Below are 20,390 nucleotides of genomic sequence, written 5' to 3'. Positions count from 1 at the left end.
GGGGTAGTCAACATGGCTGCTGTAGGTTATCCTTACAAACATGGTCCCACATTTCAGGCTTCAATTCCACAAACCTATAATTATTCACATAAAAGTTTATTTTTTCCACACAGTTTCTTACAGATATTGGTATTGACCAAAGTTGAAAAAGTCATAGAATAAAATTTGTAAGTATGTATGGTGATGGATATTAATCAGACTTATTGTAGTAGCATTTCATACTTCATACAAATATCAAATCACTATGTTATGCATTTGAAACTAATATAATGTTATATGCCAATTATATCTCAATAAAAAGATAAAAAAAGAAGTCATGACATTACAAGGCATGCTGAAATTATACAGGATGTTATAGTCTGCCAAACACTTTTATAGACTATCTCATTTAATTTTCACAGTAAATAGTCATCTGCATGTTATAGCTGAAACAAGAGGTTCAGGGATGTTGGATCATTCTGATATTTCTAGGAACCATACTGAATCTTAGTATACAGCCCTTCCTCTGTACCCTTCCATCTCTGCTAATTTACACTCAGCTTGTGTTATTTCTACTTTTCTTTGAAAAAAGTAATGTGATACTACTAATCAAATGTGTCCCCACTGAGCCACCTGCCAAAACACAACCTATTTTTCCTGTATCTGGATGTACCGTATGTGAGCAGGACATACATCCAATCCACCAGAACCTCTGTAACTCTATGATGAAGGTCCCCCCACATAGCACAAAGTATTTTTTAAGTGACTTCTCAGTGAATACTAAATGGAACATTTAGTGGAAAGCAGTGAAGTATGATTAAATAATTATTATTGGAGAGATTTTTAAAGATAAACTTTCTCTTATGAGTGACTAAAGTTTTTTTAAATGCTTTTAATGTTTATTTTTGAGAAGTGGGGGGGATGGGCAGAGAGAGAGAGGGAGACAAAGAATCTGAAGCAGGCTCCAGGCTCTGAGCTGCCAGCACTGAGCCCTACATAGGGCATGAACTCTTGAACCACAAGATCATGACCTGAGCTGAAGTCAGACACTGAACCAACAGTCACCCAGGCACCCCTGGGTGACTAAACTTTTATTTCTATACCTACTCACTAGGATGGTTGCAAGTAGAAAAGGAAAGAGAAAAACTGTCTTCATTAATCTTACTTTCACTAGTAAAATATACTTTACTACTACTGAGGATTAAAAATCTTCAATCCTGTCTTGACCAAAAAAAGGAGGTGGGGTAGGAAATGTGTGCATGTGTAGTATTTTTCTAGATTCTTGCATTAAAAACTTTCAGGAACATCAGTGTGGAATTAGGGTGTTTGAATACTTCTCCAGCAAAAGGACTTTGAACCTAGTCGCTTTTTCCCAGCTCTATCCCAGGAAAAAGATCGAAGGCACTTTTCTGAAATTTTACTTTGACAAAATTTCACAAGGAGCCTTTGTAAACTGTTACTCAGTTGAAAGAAATCACCAGTTTCAGTTCCCATGGGACCTACAAATTCAGAAATCAGGAGGAAGAGCTTTGCATCCACTGATTGGAGTTGGGTGATGCAACTGGAGAATTTCATTGGAAGATTTCAGAGCTACAGTTCTAAGTAGAAAGGGAGAAACAGATAGGATCCCGTGGTATTTATAACTTCTCCAAGACCTTTAGACAAGTCATATTTTAGACCCTCTAGGGAATGATCTCCCTGTTAGAGCTCGTTCCAGCATCTTCTAAGAACAAATCGTTTCCAGGACTAATTTCAAAGGGAATCTCATAAGCAGGACTTATAAAGCTTTATACGACAAACACCTAAAATCAGTAAGTATCTTAAATTGAGTATGCTGATATCATTAGCTAGGTAATGCAAGCAAAAATAATCTGATTTTTCAAGTCTATTATTTCTCCTCTCACAAATAGGAGAAAAGTTATATTATTATTTCAGATTCTAACTATTAAGATTGGCACCCTGAGAAATTTTCAGCAAGATTTAAATCATGTTTATTTTATATGGGAGTAGTCAGGGGAGAAGAGTTCTCTTTGAACCGATTCAGTTTAAGGCACTTACTTTAGTGTTTAATTAATGACATGGTGACATGTTTTGAAAAGAGCCATATTTCCCAGTCCCTTAGCAATGTCCAATCCAGGACTTCCTTCTCACTAAAGCCAAGGTTGAGCTGAAACTTCAACTCTACGGATAATAAGGAGACAAGCTTTCTGATGTGGTGGCTAAAACACATGTGTCCATCCCTGTGACTAATGGTGTCATGAAACAAAGAAACAAGATATAGGAAAACAGAAGAGGAACAGTGCTGAGCGTAAATAACTCAGCGAGCTTGGCTTGCCACAACAAAAGCATATTATTTGAAGCCACTCTTGCAACGCTCCTTACATCCTTCATAATGAGAAATCAGGAACAACTAGACTTAGAAGAGGGCCTGCAGGTACCACTGGCAGTGCCACCAAACACAGAGAAAAGAGGAGGGAAAATAGTCCTCGTAGAAAACAACAACGATAATCACACAATGCATTTGTTTTTGTGTTCTATGCAACAGTTCTACTGCCATTTTCTCAAAATCATGGCTAATCTATTTAAAAAAAAATTTTTTTTAACATTTTTATTCATTTCTGAGAGACAGAGACAGAGTGTGAGTGGTGGAGGGTCAGAGAGAGAGGGAGACACAGAATCTGAAGCAGGCTCCAGGCGCTGACCTCTCAGCACAGAGCCCGACACGCGGCTCAAACCAACCAACCATGAGATCATGACCTGAGCCGAAGTCCGAGGCTTAACCAACTGAGCCATGCAGGGGCCCGTGCCTAATCCATCAGAGAAATACAAAGAACATGTTAAATTACAAATTCCCTCAGGGCACACCAGGTTTCAGCAGCGGGTTGCACAGTTTATTCCTCCTTTCATCTGCCATATTGATTTGAGTCAATGGTGCCACTATTGACGGCAGGAGGGACTGTGTCACACAGAATCTTTTCCTCACAATCATCTTCTCACTTGGAAGGCATGTACACTACCTACTCCTATTTTTTTTTTCCTTTGGCTAAAACATTTATTTCACAAGAGCAAGGCATAAAGGTCAAGGGAAAATACCCAAAATACAGTAGAAAATGCAGACATATGAACTTTATGAGCAGTCTAAGCCTTGGGGCATTCTTTCAAAGTAGAAGACACATTCCGGTAGTGAAATCTGCCACTTAAGCTCTCTTTACTATGTCACTAAGTATTTTGATGCCCCCCAAAAGAGAGATGCTTGAGAGGAAGGAGCTAGTAGTTGTTAAACTTGAAGGGCTGGAGTGGCTGCCTGACACCAAATACTGGTTCTATCAGTTTTCATGTGTTTAATTTTTACTTTTTTTAGCTTTTCATTTTAGTTTGTAAAGTAAGCTCTATGCTCAACATGAGACTTGAACTCATTACCTCGAAATCAAGAGTTGGATGCTCTATTGACTGAGCCAGCCAGGCTCTATCACTTTTTTAGATGTGTGCCTTCTGTGCCTCATGTTCTCATCTGTAAAATGAAAATAATAATAGTATCCTGCTCATCAAGATTCTTGAGGGGACTGAAATAGCCAATTCACATAAAGTGCTTTACAACAAGGCATGGGGCATAGCAGGTGCTCAGTATGTATTTGCTGACTGAACTTTTGTATGTATGTATGTATGTGGGCTTCATGTCCAGGCTTGTGCCCAACACGGGGCTCGACTTCAAGACCCTGAGATCAAGACCTAAGCAGAGATCAAGTACCTACTCCTATTTTTTAAGCTAATTACAGCTCAAATGGTCCCTCTTCACCAAACAAGCACGTATATTCTCTATAAGTCCTTTCCTCTTCTCCTTTTCTTTCTAACTCTTGCCTGATTACTTCAGCAAAATCTCTCATTTTCTCTTTAGATGCAAACAACAACAAAAAGTTCTTGTTGTTTCAGAGTCCTAGATATAACAAAACATTACTAGCACAACTGCATCAAACGAAAGGAAAATCTTTAAGTTTTAAGTGCAATTAGATACAACGAGCATCTACCTCCAAAGCCCTTGAAAGAATTCATAAATCTAACATCTTCTCCAAGTTTCTATTTCTTCTTCCTTCTTTCCCTTAAAACAATCATCTAAACATAAAATCGAACATTTGGCTTTCTCATTTCACTAATATTGTGAGAGCATTGTTGTTTTTCTTTAATTTTTATGGCAAACGGGCATATTTAAGCTATCTTGTGGCTTAAATATACTGTGGATTTGTCTGACAACTCAGCTACTCTTGGTTACCTTGTTCCGAGAGAAAAAGCATATTGGTGTTCCAGATACTTCGACTTCAAAATAACTGCCAAACAGAACTCCTTCAAGAGAAGCAAAACACTAACTTCTGAAAAATCTGACAAACTGCAGTAGCCATTAAGGACTGAAAAAACTATTAAACCTCGCAAATGGACTTGCTCTTCCACTCACTGCCATCAAGAGCTACACTGAAAGGCCAGGGGACGAAGGTGGTGAAGAACGCAGGCTTTGGAGTCAGATGGCTTACATACAGATTTGAGCATTGCCACATGTTTACTAGAAAAACTGGAGCAAGCCACTTACTCTTTTAGTCCCTAAGCCTCTTTGCGCCTAAAACGGGGGTAATCACAGAACTGGTGTCAGCGAGATGCTATGAGAACTTGAAGAATTCATTCATGTAAAGTTTATAAACTGATTCTTAGCAGACAGAAAAACCTTTAATAAATGTTTCAGATGATGTTGATGATGCTCTCAGACTCTAGAATCTCTTTGCCATCTGAGACTCCTTACCACAACTTGCATGGAGATGGGTACACCAATGACCTCGAAAAAGATTTAATATTATATGTCAATGATATCTCAGGAAAAAAAAAAAAGGCTTGAGGACACCCAGATGTTTGATAAGAAGTGAGTAACTTTGCAGGGAAGCCTGCAAAGTGACTACTGCTATTATCCAGAGTTAACAGGGCCTGAAGTAACCCAAGTGCAGTGGGAATAGAGTTGGGTAGACACGTTCAGGAGACATGACAAACTCTGAAAGTCCAAATGGGAATTATGTTACCCTCTGTGTCACCCTCCTTCTGCACCTCCCCTGCCTGTGCTCTCTCTCTCTCTCCCAAAAATAAATACATAAATATTTTTTTAAAAGATACATAGAAATATACTGACATGTAAAATTTCTACTTTAGTTTCTAGTCATATGCTCTCAACTGAAGGGATTGGATCTACACAGAAAGAGGGAAACACAAAGAGGCCAGGTTAGGGTGGGGCAGTGAGGTGAAGGAAGTAGTTTCACTGTCTATGGGTAGAATCCTGATCAGATAGAATAAAATGAGCTGTTTACTGAATGGTTTTAATTTTTTCCCAAATAAATTTCTTTATGTTCCGGCTCTAAAATCCTCAAAGATTTGGGGGTGAATAAGAACCCAATGTGTAAAGGCCTTCTATCTAAAATCACCTCCTTGGCACCTGTTGGGATGAGCACTGTGTGTTGTATGGAAACCAATTTGACAAATTATATTTAATATGAAAAAATAAAAAAATAAAAATAAATAAAATCACCTCCTCTGAGAAATCTTTCTTGGCTCCTCAGGCCTCCTCTCCAAGTTCATCAGACTACAACAGCAACCCATGGGAGGGTATTAGGGGAGGATATAATCACGTAATATTGGGGAGCTATTCACCCTATCTTTAAGTACAGGAGTTAAAGAGTAAATCAGCTCTAGATCCTGATTTTTCCCTCTTGCCCCCCAGGATTTGGCTGTCAATGTACTCTATCACCTTATCTAATCGACAGACAGTGACGATTCATACTCTTTGTTATCTTAGAATTTTCTACATTCTCCAAGCTCTAGTTTAGGAATTCTCAAACCCAGGATGAATGCCAAAATTATTTGGGGAAACCTTTTTAAATATGCAGTTATAAAGCTCAATCCCTCAAACTCTGACCAGATCAGAGTCTTGTCACAGTCTCCTCCCTTGGAGGGTATCTGAAATTAGACCCAAGTTCCCCTACTCTTAGATAGGCATTCTATATATATATGTAGATGTATATACACATATATATATACATACACACACACACATATATGTATGCGTGTGTGTGTGTGTGTGTGTGTGTATATATATATATATATATATATATATATATATATATAGTGGCTTTATTGTTTATCCTCAAAGTTTGGAGCCCATACATATGCCTCAAGTTAGATTTTTTTCTAAACCTCTACCTACAGACCCAGCCAATATATGATTAGGAGGGTGATGATGCCATGTGGCCTATAAGCAGAGACACAGCAAGCCAACGCCTCAGAAACAGAGAATGGAAAGTGAGGAGCATACATAATCCATGAAGCTTGGCAGACTCCTGACTCAAATCTGGATTCTGCAGAGATTTCCAAATACTGACTAGTAGAGAGGAAATAGTCAGGTGACTAAGAGCACAGCTTCTAGAGTCGGATGTGAATGAGTTAAAACCTTAAAAAAAAATTTTTTTTTAATGCCAGGAAGATGGTAAGTGCTAAGTGTTAGCTACTACTATTACCATCATCTGTAACATTATTATTTATTTGTCCTGCTATCCCTGGCCTGACCGAGTCTTCCCTGGAGGGAACTCTTTTTCTTACAGATAATGCAAACCAACTCACTCTACAATTCCAGTCATTCTTCCATTACACAGTTTGTAACTTCTGTACTTTTAATAAGTGTATATCCACATATGTCAGCGGTAGCCAAATGGACTAATCAGATAAGGCCAAGTGAACATCAAAAATCCAAAAGGACCTCATCAAGGTTGTACCAGGATGTTCTTTCAACCATGCTGACTAGTGGCTTGTATTAGGAGTTGAGAAAATATGCCCACCACCAAGACTGTGTAATCCCATCCAGTGTCTCCCTGGAAACAGCAGTGAATGTATAACACTACTGTTTCCATTCATGGTTAATTATTTTATAGCTGGGCTATAAAAAGAATTTCTTTAAGAACATATTGCTAAACTTTAAAATATCTTTGGTTCTTGAGTTGGAAAACAGAAGTAGAATGGTGCTGTATGCATGAGCAAAAAATACAGTCACACCACAGACGCATAAATGTCACTAAAACTGAGTCTCATATGTAATGTTGCTTATGTTAAAAAAGAAAATTCTCATATGCTGCCAAAATTTCCAAGGCTATACCACCTTGGACCACTGTCACCATATCCTCTTAGAGAAGAGAGTGGCGGGAGAGACACCAAGGAAATTATAAAACCAGGGAAGATACTGCAAGGGTATTCTAGAGGCAGAAGGGACCAGAAGGCATCAGCTGGCCCAATCTTCTCAGGATCAACTGTGGGCAGGGAGAGGAACCTGCCTCCCAGGGTCACCTAGATGACTGGGGGCACATGAGGAACTGAGGTTTGAATTGCCCAATTCTGGTCTAATACTGGTTTTACACTGCTCCACAATGCTTTTATATAAGAAAACAAGGAGTAAAATTACAACTTATATACAATATTTTAATTAAATACATATATATTTTTGTAACTCTTGTCATTAATTAAAATGAAAAGAAGGGAAATTTTAGTGAAATATGCTTTGTATTTTCTATTCTAAAAGTAAAACACATGCATTTGAGCAAAATCAGATGATACGAGACCAAAATGAGAATAAAAATATCCGATCAATAACAAAATCAAAATAAGCATTAGACCCACCATCCAAGCGCAGCTGCTCTTAATGGGTTCATATATTTCTTTCCAGCTTTATTTCTCTGCCAGAGTTTTTTAATGTATTTGTAGCTAAATTATATACATAATGCAGAATCCTCACTTTCACGTAACAGTATAACATAAGGCTATTTTTTCTGTTTTAAAAATATGCTCTGAGGCAAAACTGGAAAACGAAAATAAACTTAACTTGAATGAATTTAACTTAACTAAAATCAATGAGTTAAAAAGTTTAAATAAGATCTAAATCACTGTTAATATTGCACCAGTGGTATACAATCTCTCCTACCATTGTTCAATGCAGTTTCCTACCTCCTCCGTTTTCCTGCAAAGACACCCACTCTACTCTGTAAAGACTTAATTGACTTTGGAGCCTCAGATACGTCAAGGGAACAGAGGACAGAAGAGGAATTAGCAAAGGAGTTCAACCCATGACCTTCCCCTTACCTCCTGCTTAAGTCCCACCCAGGCCCAAATTTTCTTCATTCAGAACTGTATAACTTCCTGAGTTCAGCTGGAGGAAGAGATTCCAAGAGTATAAAAAAGGGTGAGAGTGACTCAGAGAAGGGGAAACAGTTAATGGCGAGGCTCTGACCACAGGTGGATAATAAATTTCAAAGAGAGAGCCTCCCAAGGAAGCCAGGGCCAAGTGGGTGAAATCCAAGGTGGGGAAATGGAAGAAAGAGTAATGGTAAAAAGAGAGAAAAACTAAGAAAAAGCAAGAAAAAGAAAAGAGATTGACAGAGAAAGAAACTACTATACTAACAGACCTATTCTCTTCTTTTCTACCTCTTCTCCTATGACTTTAATAACATTACTGCCCAGAGGATAGTGGTGAAGTTTGTGATGAATTTTCTCCCTACAACTAATGTTTGGCTTGGCTCCACCATGGTATTTGCATTTTGACTTAGGACCTTACCTCTGTCCACCACCTGCCCTGACCCCAAATGGTGGAGTAATAATGTGGCTTGTCCCACCCACTTCTACTGCTGGCTGGAACAAAACCTGTAGAGAGCCAATGGCTGAAACAATGGCAGAACAGTTTTATAATGTTTACAGATATACTTGAGACAAGGTTCTGAGGTTTCATAGCCCTGTTTTTACAATGATGTCTTTACCTTCTTCTTCTTACCATAAAACAGTTTTCAACTTTAGGGATGATTAGCCATCATTTCAACTGATTGGCTACAGTAGAATTTACTCAGTTGAAATTGCATTGCTGTCCTTGACATCTTTTCTACAGGAACAAACAATTAGTTTTCTAAAGAGTGTAGGTGGATATACATACTGAGTTTAGAGTTCTTTATTTAAGTATCTCTTTATGCAAGAAAAGATACCAGAGGGAAGGGGTTATTAATCTATAATTATTAAAATAACAGACTGTATATTCCTTGGTTATACTTCTAGGGAAAATTTAATAGACTTATGAAAACTTTTATAATTAGATCATTTTATAAAATTATCTATAAAATTAGGGATCTATAATGTTTCTTCATTTCTAAGAACTTAACTGTTCTTGACTTTTGCCCTCAATTCTCCTATTTCCAAAAGACACATTAAATGACCCACCATATTCCCCTTTTCCTATACAGAAACAGCTTAACTAGCAGATCAGCCATAGCAAAGAGGGTGTCTACTAAATGCTCACATCAAATCTTCTTTCCAAAGTTGAATGAAAGAAACTTTAAAAAGTTCCACTGAGCCAGGGCCAGAATGCCACAAAAGCATATTTTATATTAAAGTGAGCTTGGCCAACAATCTATTCTTTCAGAGTTCCTAGGAAGATGCCAGCACATGGCCTAATCACAGGACCAGCAGCATAGCTGTCCCCTGGCGCCAAGACAACACCCAGCAGACCCTGCCAGTGCGTCTGAGATTCCATCAAAAACACATTTCCTCAGGTTAAGACATTGCCTGTTCCTAAGTAACCTCTTTATAAATTAATCCAAATGTTAGGAAAGATAATGCAATAATATATTATTTATCTGCAAGACCATTTTGGAAATATCGGCCTGTCTCTTTTCTATTCTGACTAGAAAATGTTCCTGGGGTATTTGTTTCCACCTCCTAGTAGCTGTGTGAGTGTTCACGACTTACTTTATTTTTCTGAGCACCGTTGGCTTCATTCAGAAAAATAAGGGAAAGTATTTATCTTCCCAGACCACTGTGTAGATTCATTCATTGATTCATTCCAAAACATTTATTGACAACTTTGTGTCAGACCCTCTTCCAGGAGTTGGGGACACAGCAGTGTACAATATGGTAATAGCCATTGCTCTCTTGGTGCAGACAACAGCCTGAGAGGAAGCAAGGTTCAAGGAGACAGACAGACAATAAGTAAGTAAGTAAGTAAGTAAATGCCCACAAGTGTCATCGAGCATTCCATTTCTATATAAAGTGATTAGCAATGTCCTCCAGTTGGTCACACAGGTATTTGATGGAACAGCCTTTCTGGCAGAGGGAACGCAGGTGGAAACGATCTGAGGCAGGAATGTGTTTGCTTTTTCACACGACGGTGAAGATACCAAAGGGCTGGAGCAGACTGAGGAAGGGAGTGGGTGGTGGGGGATAAGGTCAGACTGTCCAGACAGCTGAGAATCATGTAGGGCCTTGTAAGCCAGTGGAAAGAAGGGTTTCAGGCTTTACTCTGCATGAGATGGACCTTCTGCACATCCTAAGCAAAGGCAAGACATGGTCTGAGTTCTGTTGTAAAAGAATCACCCTAGCTCTCATGCTGTGATTAAACTGCAAAGGAAAGGACAGAATCAGGGAGTCCATTAAGGAGGCTAAGGCACTAATCCAGGAGGGAGGTGGTAGTGGCTTGGCCTGGTGGTGGTGGGAGGTGGGCAGCAGCAGCTAGATTCTGGGGATGCTGTCAAGGTTGAGAGGGCAGGACCAGGTGATGTGTTGAAGGCATAAATGAGAGAACAAAATCTAATATCAGCATATGTTCTATACATGTTAGTTTCCTTCCGTTACTTCCTTCCTAATAGATCCTTGAAATAAAGTGCTGCTGAAAAGGAGGAAGAAGGATGACTGATAGGGAGAGATCAGAGCATGGGCATGGGCACAAAGACCTGCCAGGTTGGTTGTCTCTTCCAGGCATCCTGAGGTTTCCGAAAGCAAGCTAGAAGGGTCTCCTCCTTCCCATAACTCACCGCCAGCCCCCATTGCCTCCAGGCATGGAAACAGAGCGGAAGGCAGTCTTGCTAGAAGTGTATGTGGCTTCTAAGGGACCTTTGAATTAATGTCAGTCTTGATAACCCTACAAGAGGAGGGAAAACATTTCTTAAATTATCAGGTCTTAAGGTCTTAAGTCTTATCAATGCTTACCCCACCCTCTCCCCTAAATTCCTGTACTGATGCACCCATGGTACCAGGTAAAACCTAGGACTTGAATGCAACTTGAGAGAAAATGGGAAATTGAAAGATCCATCAATAATTGGGATTGATTTTCACTTCCCAGACAAATGAGGGCTCAAATGATGTCATTAGAAAAAATAAGCTGTATTCCATCCATGGCCCAGTTGCTACCCACTATAATAGCAATACCCTAATGTAAATACCCACTCTATTTTTCTATTTTTCTCCTATAAAATATCTATTTTTCTCCTATAAGATATATTTGAATTGCATTTTACAATTATTTCTTATGAATTTATTGAAGCTTGATTATATTTCAGAGCTCCAACTCCAGCAAAGGTAAAATAGTTTATCAAGTCAGAACAATCATACCTAAGTAAACCTCTAGAGCCTTGAAAAAGGTGGACATCAGAGGCAGGGAGCCCTTTCCCTGGGCCTGTTCCATCATAGGACTTGTGGAGCCCAAGGGATACCAGAATTCTGGACATGGTGGCAGACTAGCAAATTTGGGAAATCTTTATGGCCCTGGTGTTTCTTGCCTTGATACAGAATAGCAAAGAAAAAGGAGTCTCTTCTTCCCTTCAAGTTTCTGACAATTTTGCTGTGTTGTTACTGAGTCTAAGGCAGAACTCTGGATTTCTGCTATAGTTTTTCTCTGGGCACATATAATGTAAAGAAACTATGACAGTCGTGAAATACTGCTCTGGGGGTTTCTCACTCTCAAAATTTAAGATAAGGTTTCATTTCATTTCCTTCTCAACATTGGCCTCAGCCATTCCATGCTCTTACTATACTTCAAAACCTATTTCTAACAGCCAGGAATCACTTGAGATGAGAATGAAGAGTCTTTGAAAAGTAGAGGGTCTCTAGACGCCAAAAACTTTAGAAGAGAAAAGCCAAGCCAAGGGAGGCTGGGTAATTGCTCTTGGCTACGAGAGGAAAAAAAAGAAAACATGGGGATGGGACATCCACGTTTTCTTCAACTTTACAAAGTGTTCATGTTACATACTGTACGATTCTATTTTTATAACATCTTTGAAAGGATAGTGTTTAGGAATGAAGGGTAGAAGTGGGGCTGCAAAGGTCTGTGGGGGAAGCACTGGAAGGAGGTGGTTGCCATTATAAAAGAGAGGCATGAGGGATCCTTGTGGTGCCTGTGGGAATTGTCCAGAATCTTGACTGAGGAGGGCAACATGTGAATTTACACAGGTGACAAAGCTGTGTCAGATTTAACACACACACACACACACACACACACACACACACACACACACTGCAAGTAAAACTGAGGAAATCTTAGGATTTCTGAACTCTATCAATATGACACCCTGGTTGAGGGAACTGGGCAAAGTGTACAAGGGATTGATTACTCTGTATTATTTCTTACAATTGTGTATGAATCTACAATTGTCTCGATAAAAATTTCAATTGAAGAAAAAGTGCTTAATGGAAAGACAGTCTTCAAAATTGCATGCATGATGCAGATAGTAACAAGACAAATGCTGAAAAATTGATAAAGAGCATATTTCCCAGCAAGGAATGATTAATAAAAAATATCCAATCTAGCCAATAGTGAGAGAGACATAAATTAACAGATTAAAACATTATTTTCACCTATCAAGAGTTAACAATAAAAAAAGATGTGGTAGAAAATATAATAAGACTTATACTCCCATACAAGGATGCCAGAAGTGTAAATTGATACGGAACTTTTAAAAATCACTTAATAGTTTTGTAAAAATGATACACGCTTGGTATTTAAAATTTAAATCCAGTAAGTCTCATTACAGCAAACAATATTATTTCTCAAGAGATTTTACCAAATTTAAAATATTAGGTAAAATATTCTGAATATTATGGGATTGTTGTGTGTCTAAATGTGTATTTCAATATTTGTTTATTAATAAGAATAAACTTCAATTTTCAAGGAATAAAATTCAGTCAACTCTATGATAAAAGACATCAGTCTGAACAAACTCATAACCGACCACAAGTGTCCCATCCTATTTTTTATACACACAAAACACTGTAAAACATAAGCCTACTGGCAAGATGAGTTTTCAAGAAAAAAATAATAATGGAATACTAAGCTACAAGCAATATACAAGATGAAAGAAAAAACTATACAGGGCTAAAGCGAGTGGTGATTATAACAATTTTAAATACAAATAAGTTACTCATGTATTCAGATTATCAGTCTTTCTCCTTCCTGAATTATCTGTCCAGTGAATATTTGGCTTTGTAGTTTAAGCAACCACTGTCCTACACATAATAAATTACTCAGAGTACTACATTTTAGCCTGCCCCTTGGTTTTCTTCTATAACTTTTCCCCCAGACTTCCAATTACTTCTTTTTTTTTTTTCTTGTCCATTAGACATATGGGTATATTCACTCCGCACCAAAAAAGCTCCAGGTTTGTAATAATGAAAAGTATATACTAGTGTATACTATCTTCTTAAGATAATATCCACGGGAGCATATGCTCAAACCCAGTAATTCTATAAATTTATTCCAAAGAAATGATCACAGAAGCATTCAACTTTTATGTGCAAAGCTATGAGTTACTTTTTAGAACAAAAATCAGACCCTATCTAAATAATTAATAGTGAAAGATTTGTTAAATAAATTATAAAGAAGCATCTGCCATAAAGAACTATTTTCTAAATGTTCACATATATAAATGCAAATGCATAGAAAAGATACATACAAAATAGTAACAGTTACATCTGAGGTTGGGTTATATTGGAGAACTTTATGTAATTGAGACTTTTAACATGAAAATACACTGGTGTATTACTTTATTTAATTTCAAAAATACATGAAACTATTATTAATCTTCTACAAATCCAGCATAAACAAAAACAAGATCAAAGAAAAAGTAGCAATGAACAAAACTATATCCATAAGATGAAGTATCCTATACCTATTAATGCTTTGATAAATTTTAGTGCTATGGGAAACTGTGCTATGGGAAACTGTTCATTATATATTACTAAGTAAAGAAAAAAAAGGTAACTAAAATGTGCTAGCTGTTGTAAATATCTATGCACATCCATAAATAGGAAAAGAGAAGAAAACACATCACAATATTAATAGTTGTTACATCTGGGTTGTAAAACATTGGTGATTGCTGTTTTCTTTCTACATTTATTCACTTTCTAAGTTTTCCGGAGTTTTTATAATACAGGTCAAAATAGTTTAAAGCCAAACCACACTTTGAGGTCTTTCATCAACTGCACAGTATTCTGCCATCAAGTCTCTAGCAAACAGTCTTTCCATTATGCATCTTCATCGTAAGGCTTGTGCATGCTAGATGATACACATGATTCCAGTAACTAAAAACTGCCAATGGTGTGACCTAAGTTGGAAGGCTCTGTCAATTTCACTGAAGACAAACACAATGGGGAAGCAGACTACAGAGGTTTAAAGAAGGAGTCTGAGATACCTCTAGTAATCTGTTTAAATGACCATATGTTGATAAAATCTGTAGATGTTGTTGTGATTTTTCTACTTAAAAAATGGCCCAATGTTGTGTATGCTTTTGATCTCACCGACATGTATCTACTGCTGAGAAGCTTTAATAAGGCCATTGTTTGGCTGGAGGGAGAGGAACTGAAAAGAGAGAATGATATAAACATTTTCTGAGTACTAACTATATGCTAGTTCCAATGAAAGGCATTTTATACAAACTAAAGCTTCCACAGAATCCAAGAGCTTTGATTTCTTGCTTTGTAGCTCATACCCTCACATTCTGGTTGTAATGAATTATGGAGCCCACAAAGGAGGCTGGGTCTCAGTTACCTCCCCCATAGGAGTGTGGGTAATGGGAATAAGAAGAAATATTTAGCCCTGACTCAATTCTTTACTGTCTTCTATTTATCTTCTTTCCTTGCTTAGTAATACTGCATTTTATTTGTAATGCAACTTTTTGGTTTTAAATTCCTTTTTAACGCATTTCTTCTGGCCCTACAAATACCCTGGGAGATAGGCTATTAGTAAAGCCATTTTACAGGCAAGAAAGCTAAGATTCGAGATGCTGGGTAGAGATGTTTGGTGAAAGGCAAAGGTGTGTGTGTATTAGGCAAACACCAGACAGAACAGGCACCAGAACTCAGGCTTTCTTTCCTTTAGGCGACCCAGTAAGTGTCCCCCCTTCCCTTATTCCTTAGAGCAGTAAGTGGCAAGTGGTAAACAGACCTTACTTCAACAACATAACACTAGTTACGTCTATAAAAACGTCTCTGGACCCATCCCAGGCTAAGCCAGAGCCACACCCAGGCACAGGAACTCAGAAGGAGCAAAACCACTAGGGATCTTTTCTCTTGAGTTTCATTATGAGAACACCAACAAAGCCCATCCGTCTAACCCGAGGTCAACACCAAGCACTGAGCCCCTGAATCTCTGCCTCTGTGATAAATGTGTTGCCCTCAGCCTCCACCACCACTTCCCCCAAATCTTAGTGTTCTCAACCATCTTCCACAGCTTCCTCTTTTCTACCCCCTTCCCACTGTCATTTCTGTATTCCAATAAATGTAACCTCTTGGTAACTCAGATCTCATTTCACGGCATGTGGAAACCGTGAAAACAGTTCTAATGTCACAACAGAACCACTCATCATTATCACCCAATGTTATTAAAATAGAGAAAGAAACTGAATGTGAAGATGGCCAACGGGATGACCTTGCCAACTCTGCCCAAATTCCCCAGCTACAGGAAATTCTTTTCCTGCTCTGACTCAAATGAAAAGTTTTTATAACTCAAGCTAAGCCAACAGAAAGGAAAAGTAAAGGTAACAGACATGAAAAGTGACTTCCAGAGAACCCGGCTACCTTGCTAGAATAAGTGGATTACAGTCATTGCTTCCATTTCTTCACTGCTTATTTCCATGTGACCTGTCCTAAAATGGCACAATTTAAAGTCTCTAATAGCCTTCCTGACGAATGAAATTACTTCTTTTCTCACTTCTTGTTTTCTGCATTCTCTAGGTAATCAACTCTGTTCACTTCCCCTTCTTCAAACTTCCCATACCACTGGACTTTGGAACATATCAAGATCCTGGATCTTCCCCATTTTTCCGCTTGCTATTTTCTCTTTAATTCTCTGGTTCTGCTTATAGAACATCCTGCTAATCTCTGTCCGTCATTCCATTTTGCTGTTTTCCCCATTCTTATTGCCACAACAAAAAGGATTCAAAGCCTATGGGTCAACCTCAATGCATATGAGAGATAGGATGCTTATTCCTACTTGCAAATATAAAGTGTTTCAAGACTTTAGCTCAGAAAAGAGGCTGGAGGGAAGCATGAGACACCACTACATTTTCCTTGGGTTGGGAAATACATACCTCAGCTCAGGGTGAATAAGTATGTCTAAGGAGTTGGTGAAAGCTCACAGACCTCTCTGCCAAAGGGTTGCCCAAGGTAGGAGCAAAAAGTGAACCTTTTTACCTTCATCATTATAGGCCAGATATCAAGGATACAAGGTCCACAGCACAAGGGCTACAAAGTTAATTTGATTCTCTGATAACTAGAATCTTGTTGCTGGTCATACCTAAACTGATATGTAGTTAAAAGCATCTTTTACCTGTCTGCACTCTGTGAGAACCAGCACATTTGTCTAATAGAAGCATGATATAACTAAAGAAATTCTGAATAAAAGAATTAGGAACTCACAGAAGGATGTGCTCCCACAGTATATTCTACTCAAACAAGGCATCCTCAAGAGCCTCCACATGTCACATGCCCAGGAAGAAAAGTATTTGTCACTGACTCCATGCTTGATTGATTTGATACAAATGGAGATAAAATCCCTTGCTTTCCAACAAAATATTTATTGAGTGTTAATAAGTAAGTAGCAATAAACATCACTTTAAGTTTTACAGGGTTCCTTATGATCCATTCATTCAACAAATGACCTAATTGAATGCTGAACAGTGTAGGCACTGTAGAAAATGTAAAGGTAAGTTAGAAATATTTCCTCCGGACAAGAAAGTGAGAAGCTAGTAGTAAGATTAAGTATGCACTTAAATAACTACGATATAAGTGGAAAGTAAGTGATGCAAGAACTGCCCAGATAAATTACTACACATCTAGCTTTCTAAATATCAGAATGGAGAGATTGCTTTTAAGGAGCATTTGATCTGCAATGCATATCCCAATTCATTCATTTGACAATTACTTATTACCTGCTCAGAAAGTACAAATTGGGGAAAAAAAAACTTTTAACCTGCAAATCCCTTTTCTTTGGGAGTTACAACATTTTTACCTTCTCACCAGCAATGTAGAGTTGTTCCACATCCTCAGCAAAAGGTGTGGAGGATACAGAGTGAAAAAACAAAGTGACCCAGCCACTGTGTAGCTCAGAGTCTCATCAGGAAAACACAGTAATTGTAAGAATACAGACAGTCACCAAAACAATGTGCTAGACTTTTTAACTCGACAATATCCAAGCAATCTTGTCTCTTCCACACCATGCCCCATAAGTTATCATGGTGCTCCCCTTTCTCAGCCAGGAAGCCCTCAAGATGTCTGTGGGGTTTAAAATGTCTACCTAGCAAAAATCCATTTATGAATCACAGACGGCATTTGTATTCAATCTCCCAAGAATCCCATCTCTACTCAGAAAAACAATTAGGGCAGTCATTTGGGGGGCAAATAATTAGGGCAAACATATGTTGGCCACTCAGCTGACCATGAATGTAACTGAAGATGAAATACGAGGTAATGTTCCTCAATTAGACAGGATAATCCTCATCACAAAAGCCTGATTAGTGTGTTTATACCAAGCCCCTTACCCTGTTGGTGAAAACAACCTTGTGTTGGGTCACTGAGACAACTCAGCTAGGACATAGCCACAAGATTACAGGTAAAGAAGGTACTTCTTTCATTTCAGATATGCAAGAGTATTCATATATCCATCCTTGGTGATTTATTCCAAATATAAAAACAAGCTCGCTTACAGTTTTAAATATATTACAGCTCTGTATAAAATAAAATGGAGATTCCTTTATAAAATCTGTATGGTACATTTTCTTTATATAAAAAAAAACCCTTACCTTTTTCTGAAAGCCTAAATGAACTTTAAGAAATTAAGAAGGCTACTTCATTTATTCACTATCATTTATATCTCATTTGTTCATGTATTCATATACATTTGTCCATATATTCAGCACAAATTTGGCATGGTACGCTAGACACTACACTTGGAGTTTAAGAGGAATAAAGCACAGCCCCTGCCCTCAGGTTGCTCACAGCCTAGCTTTCAAAGCACAGAAGATGGAGTGATCAACACCCAAAGTTTAAGCATCACCTCAATGGAGGTGGGCCTTAAAGGAACACAACAGCCATTACTGGGCCCAAAAGGTGGCCATGGGCACACCAGGCCAAGATAACAGCTGAAGGAAAAAACCCAGAGGCTAATGGGAGAGCAATGAAGGAACTTTCCTGTTTAGAGCTTGGTTTAATCAAATATTAATTAATGAGATTTTTTACCCTAAGTGAATTTTAGAACAGTCTAAAAGTAAAAACACATTGAAAGGACTTTGTTTCTCTCTAAATAAAATCCTACTAACAGTCCCATCTTCAGTCTGAGCTGCAAGTTTTCTAAAAGTGCTGTTTATTTTAATGTTTATTTATTTTTGAGAGAGAGAGAGAGAGAGAGAGAGAAAGGGAGAGAGCACAGGCAGGAGAGGGGCAGAGAGAGAGAGGGAGACACAGAATGTGAAGTAGGCTCCAGGCTCTCAACTGTCAGCACAGAGCCCAACATGAGGCTCAAACCCGTGAACCATCAGATCATGACCTGAGCTGAAGTCAGATGCTTAATCAACTGAGCCACCCAGTTGCCCCTGAAAGTGCTGTTTATTAAAAGCACATATTTTTCAGAATGAAGGACCAGAGTATAAAGAGAGCTTTAATAGTTCACACAATTACCTGAGCAAACACTTGCAGAATTACCAACAAAACAGGCATTTACATAAGGGCAAACAACAGGAATCAGTTACTGAAACAGCCCAGTTTCATTGACATACAGAGAGAGAGAGAGAGAGAGAGAGAGAGAGAGAAAGCACTTTTATAGTCATAAAATAATGACCAGTATTTTCCTCCTCACTTTTTCATTCCTACATCCCAACATCCTTGACAAGTATCATCTGATAAAATTCGTATTATTCCACAGCTGAAGTCTACAGGGGTTAAGAATTCCACACAAAGACATTAACTCAGAGTGCAGAGACGGTGCTGAATTTAAGGCTCAGTGCTCAATCTACCATTCTACTTCCAAACTAGCTCTGGACAACACTCTAAAAAATGAGCTACAAATCAGAAAGGAAATGAACTCTGAGTCACCTCGTAACTGATCCAAAACACCTCAATTCAGTGCCACCACACCCTCCAACTTAGAGTGACTGAGGGCCAAGAAATCTCATAGATCTTGTATCTTTCGTGCTGAAACTGTGTATTTCTGCTTGGAAGTGCTGAGAATTCCCCCTTCCCTCTCTTCCCACCCTTCACAATGCCAACTGCCCTTTCCTTCTGCTGCATTCTCTGGGGAAGAGTAGACTTTTCTTTTGGGGCCATTAACTTTTTTCTATTATTAGTTCAAATGAATTCATTTTTTGATTCTTAATTTTACAGGTTGGTGAATTCTGACAAATGTATAATTTGTATAACCATTGCCATATGAGAACATTTCCATAGCCTGAGGGCTTTCCCTGAATGCCCCTTCCCAGTCTCCTGCCCATCCTCCAAAGAGGCAACAACAGCACTGCTCTCTTCCTCCATAGAAGTTTTGGCTGTACTAGAACTTCATAAAAATGGAGTCATCCCATCTGTTCTTTTGGTGTGTGTCTGGCTTCTTTTACTCAGCACCTATTTGAGATTCAGCCATGTCATTGTACATATTGGTACTTTGTTCCTTTTTATTCCTGAGTAGCATTACATTACATGAATGCAGCACAACTGTCTGTCCATTATCCCGTTGATGGACATTTAGATTGTTTCCAGTTACAGGCTGTTAAGAATACATCTGTAATAAACATACCTTAAGAAATCTTTTGCGGGGGGACAAATGCTTTCATTCATCTTGGGTAAATACTGAAGAAGTTTATAGAACATGTACAGGTTTAACTCTGTAAAAAATTTTTTTTCTAATCTGCAAAACCTTTTTCTTTGGGTAGTACAACATTCTACCCTCCTCACTAGCAATTTATTATTATTCCACATCCTCAGCACAAGTAGCTGTGATCAGTCTTTTTAATTTTAGCCAACCAGGCCAGTATGTGGTCATATCTCATTGTGGTTTTACTCTGCATTTCCCTGATGACTAACTGCACTGATGACTTTTTCGTATT

This window comes from Panthera uncia (genome assembly GCF_023721935.1).
Source record: "Panthera uncia isolate 11264 chromosome A1 unlocalized genomic scaffold, Puncia_PCG_1.0 HiC_scaffold_17, whole genome shotgun sequence".
Lineage (NCBI taxonomy): Eukaryota > Metazoa > Chordata > Mammalia > Carnivora > Felidae > Panthera > Panthera uncia.
The sequence above is the reverse complement of the archived record's forward strand: the minus strand, read 5'-3'. Positions refer to the sequence as shown.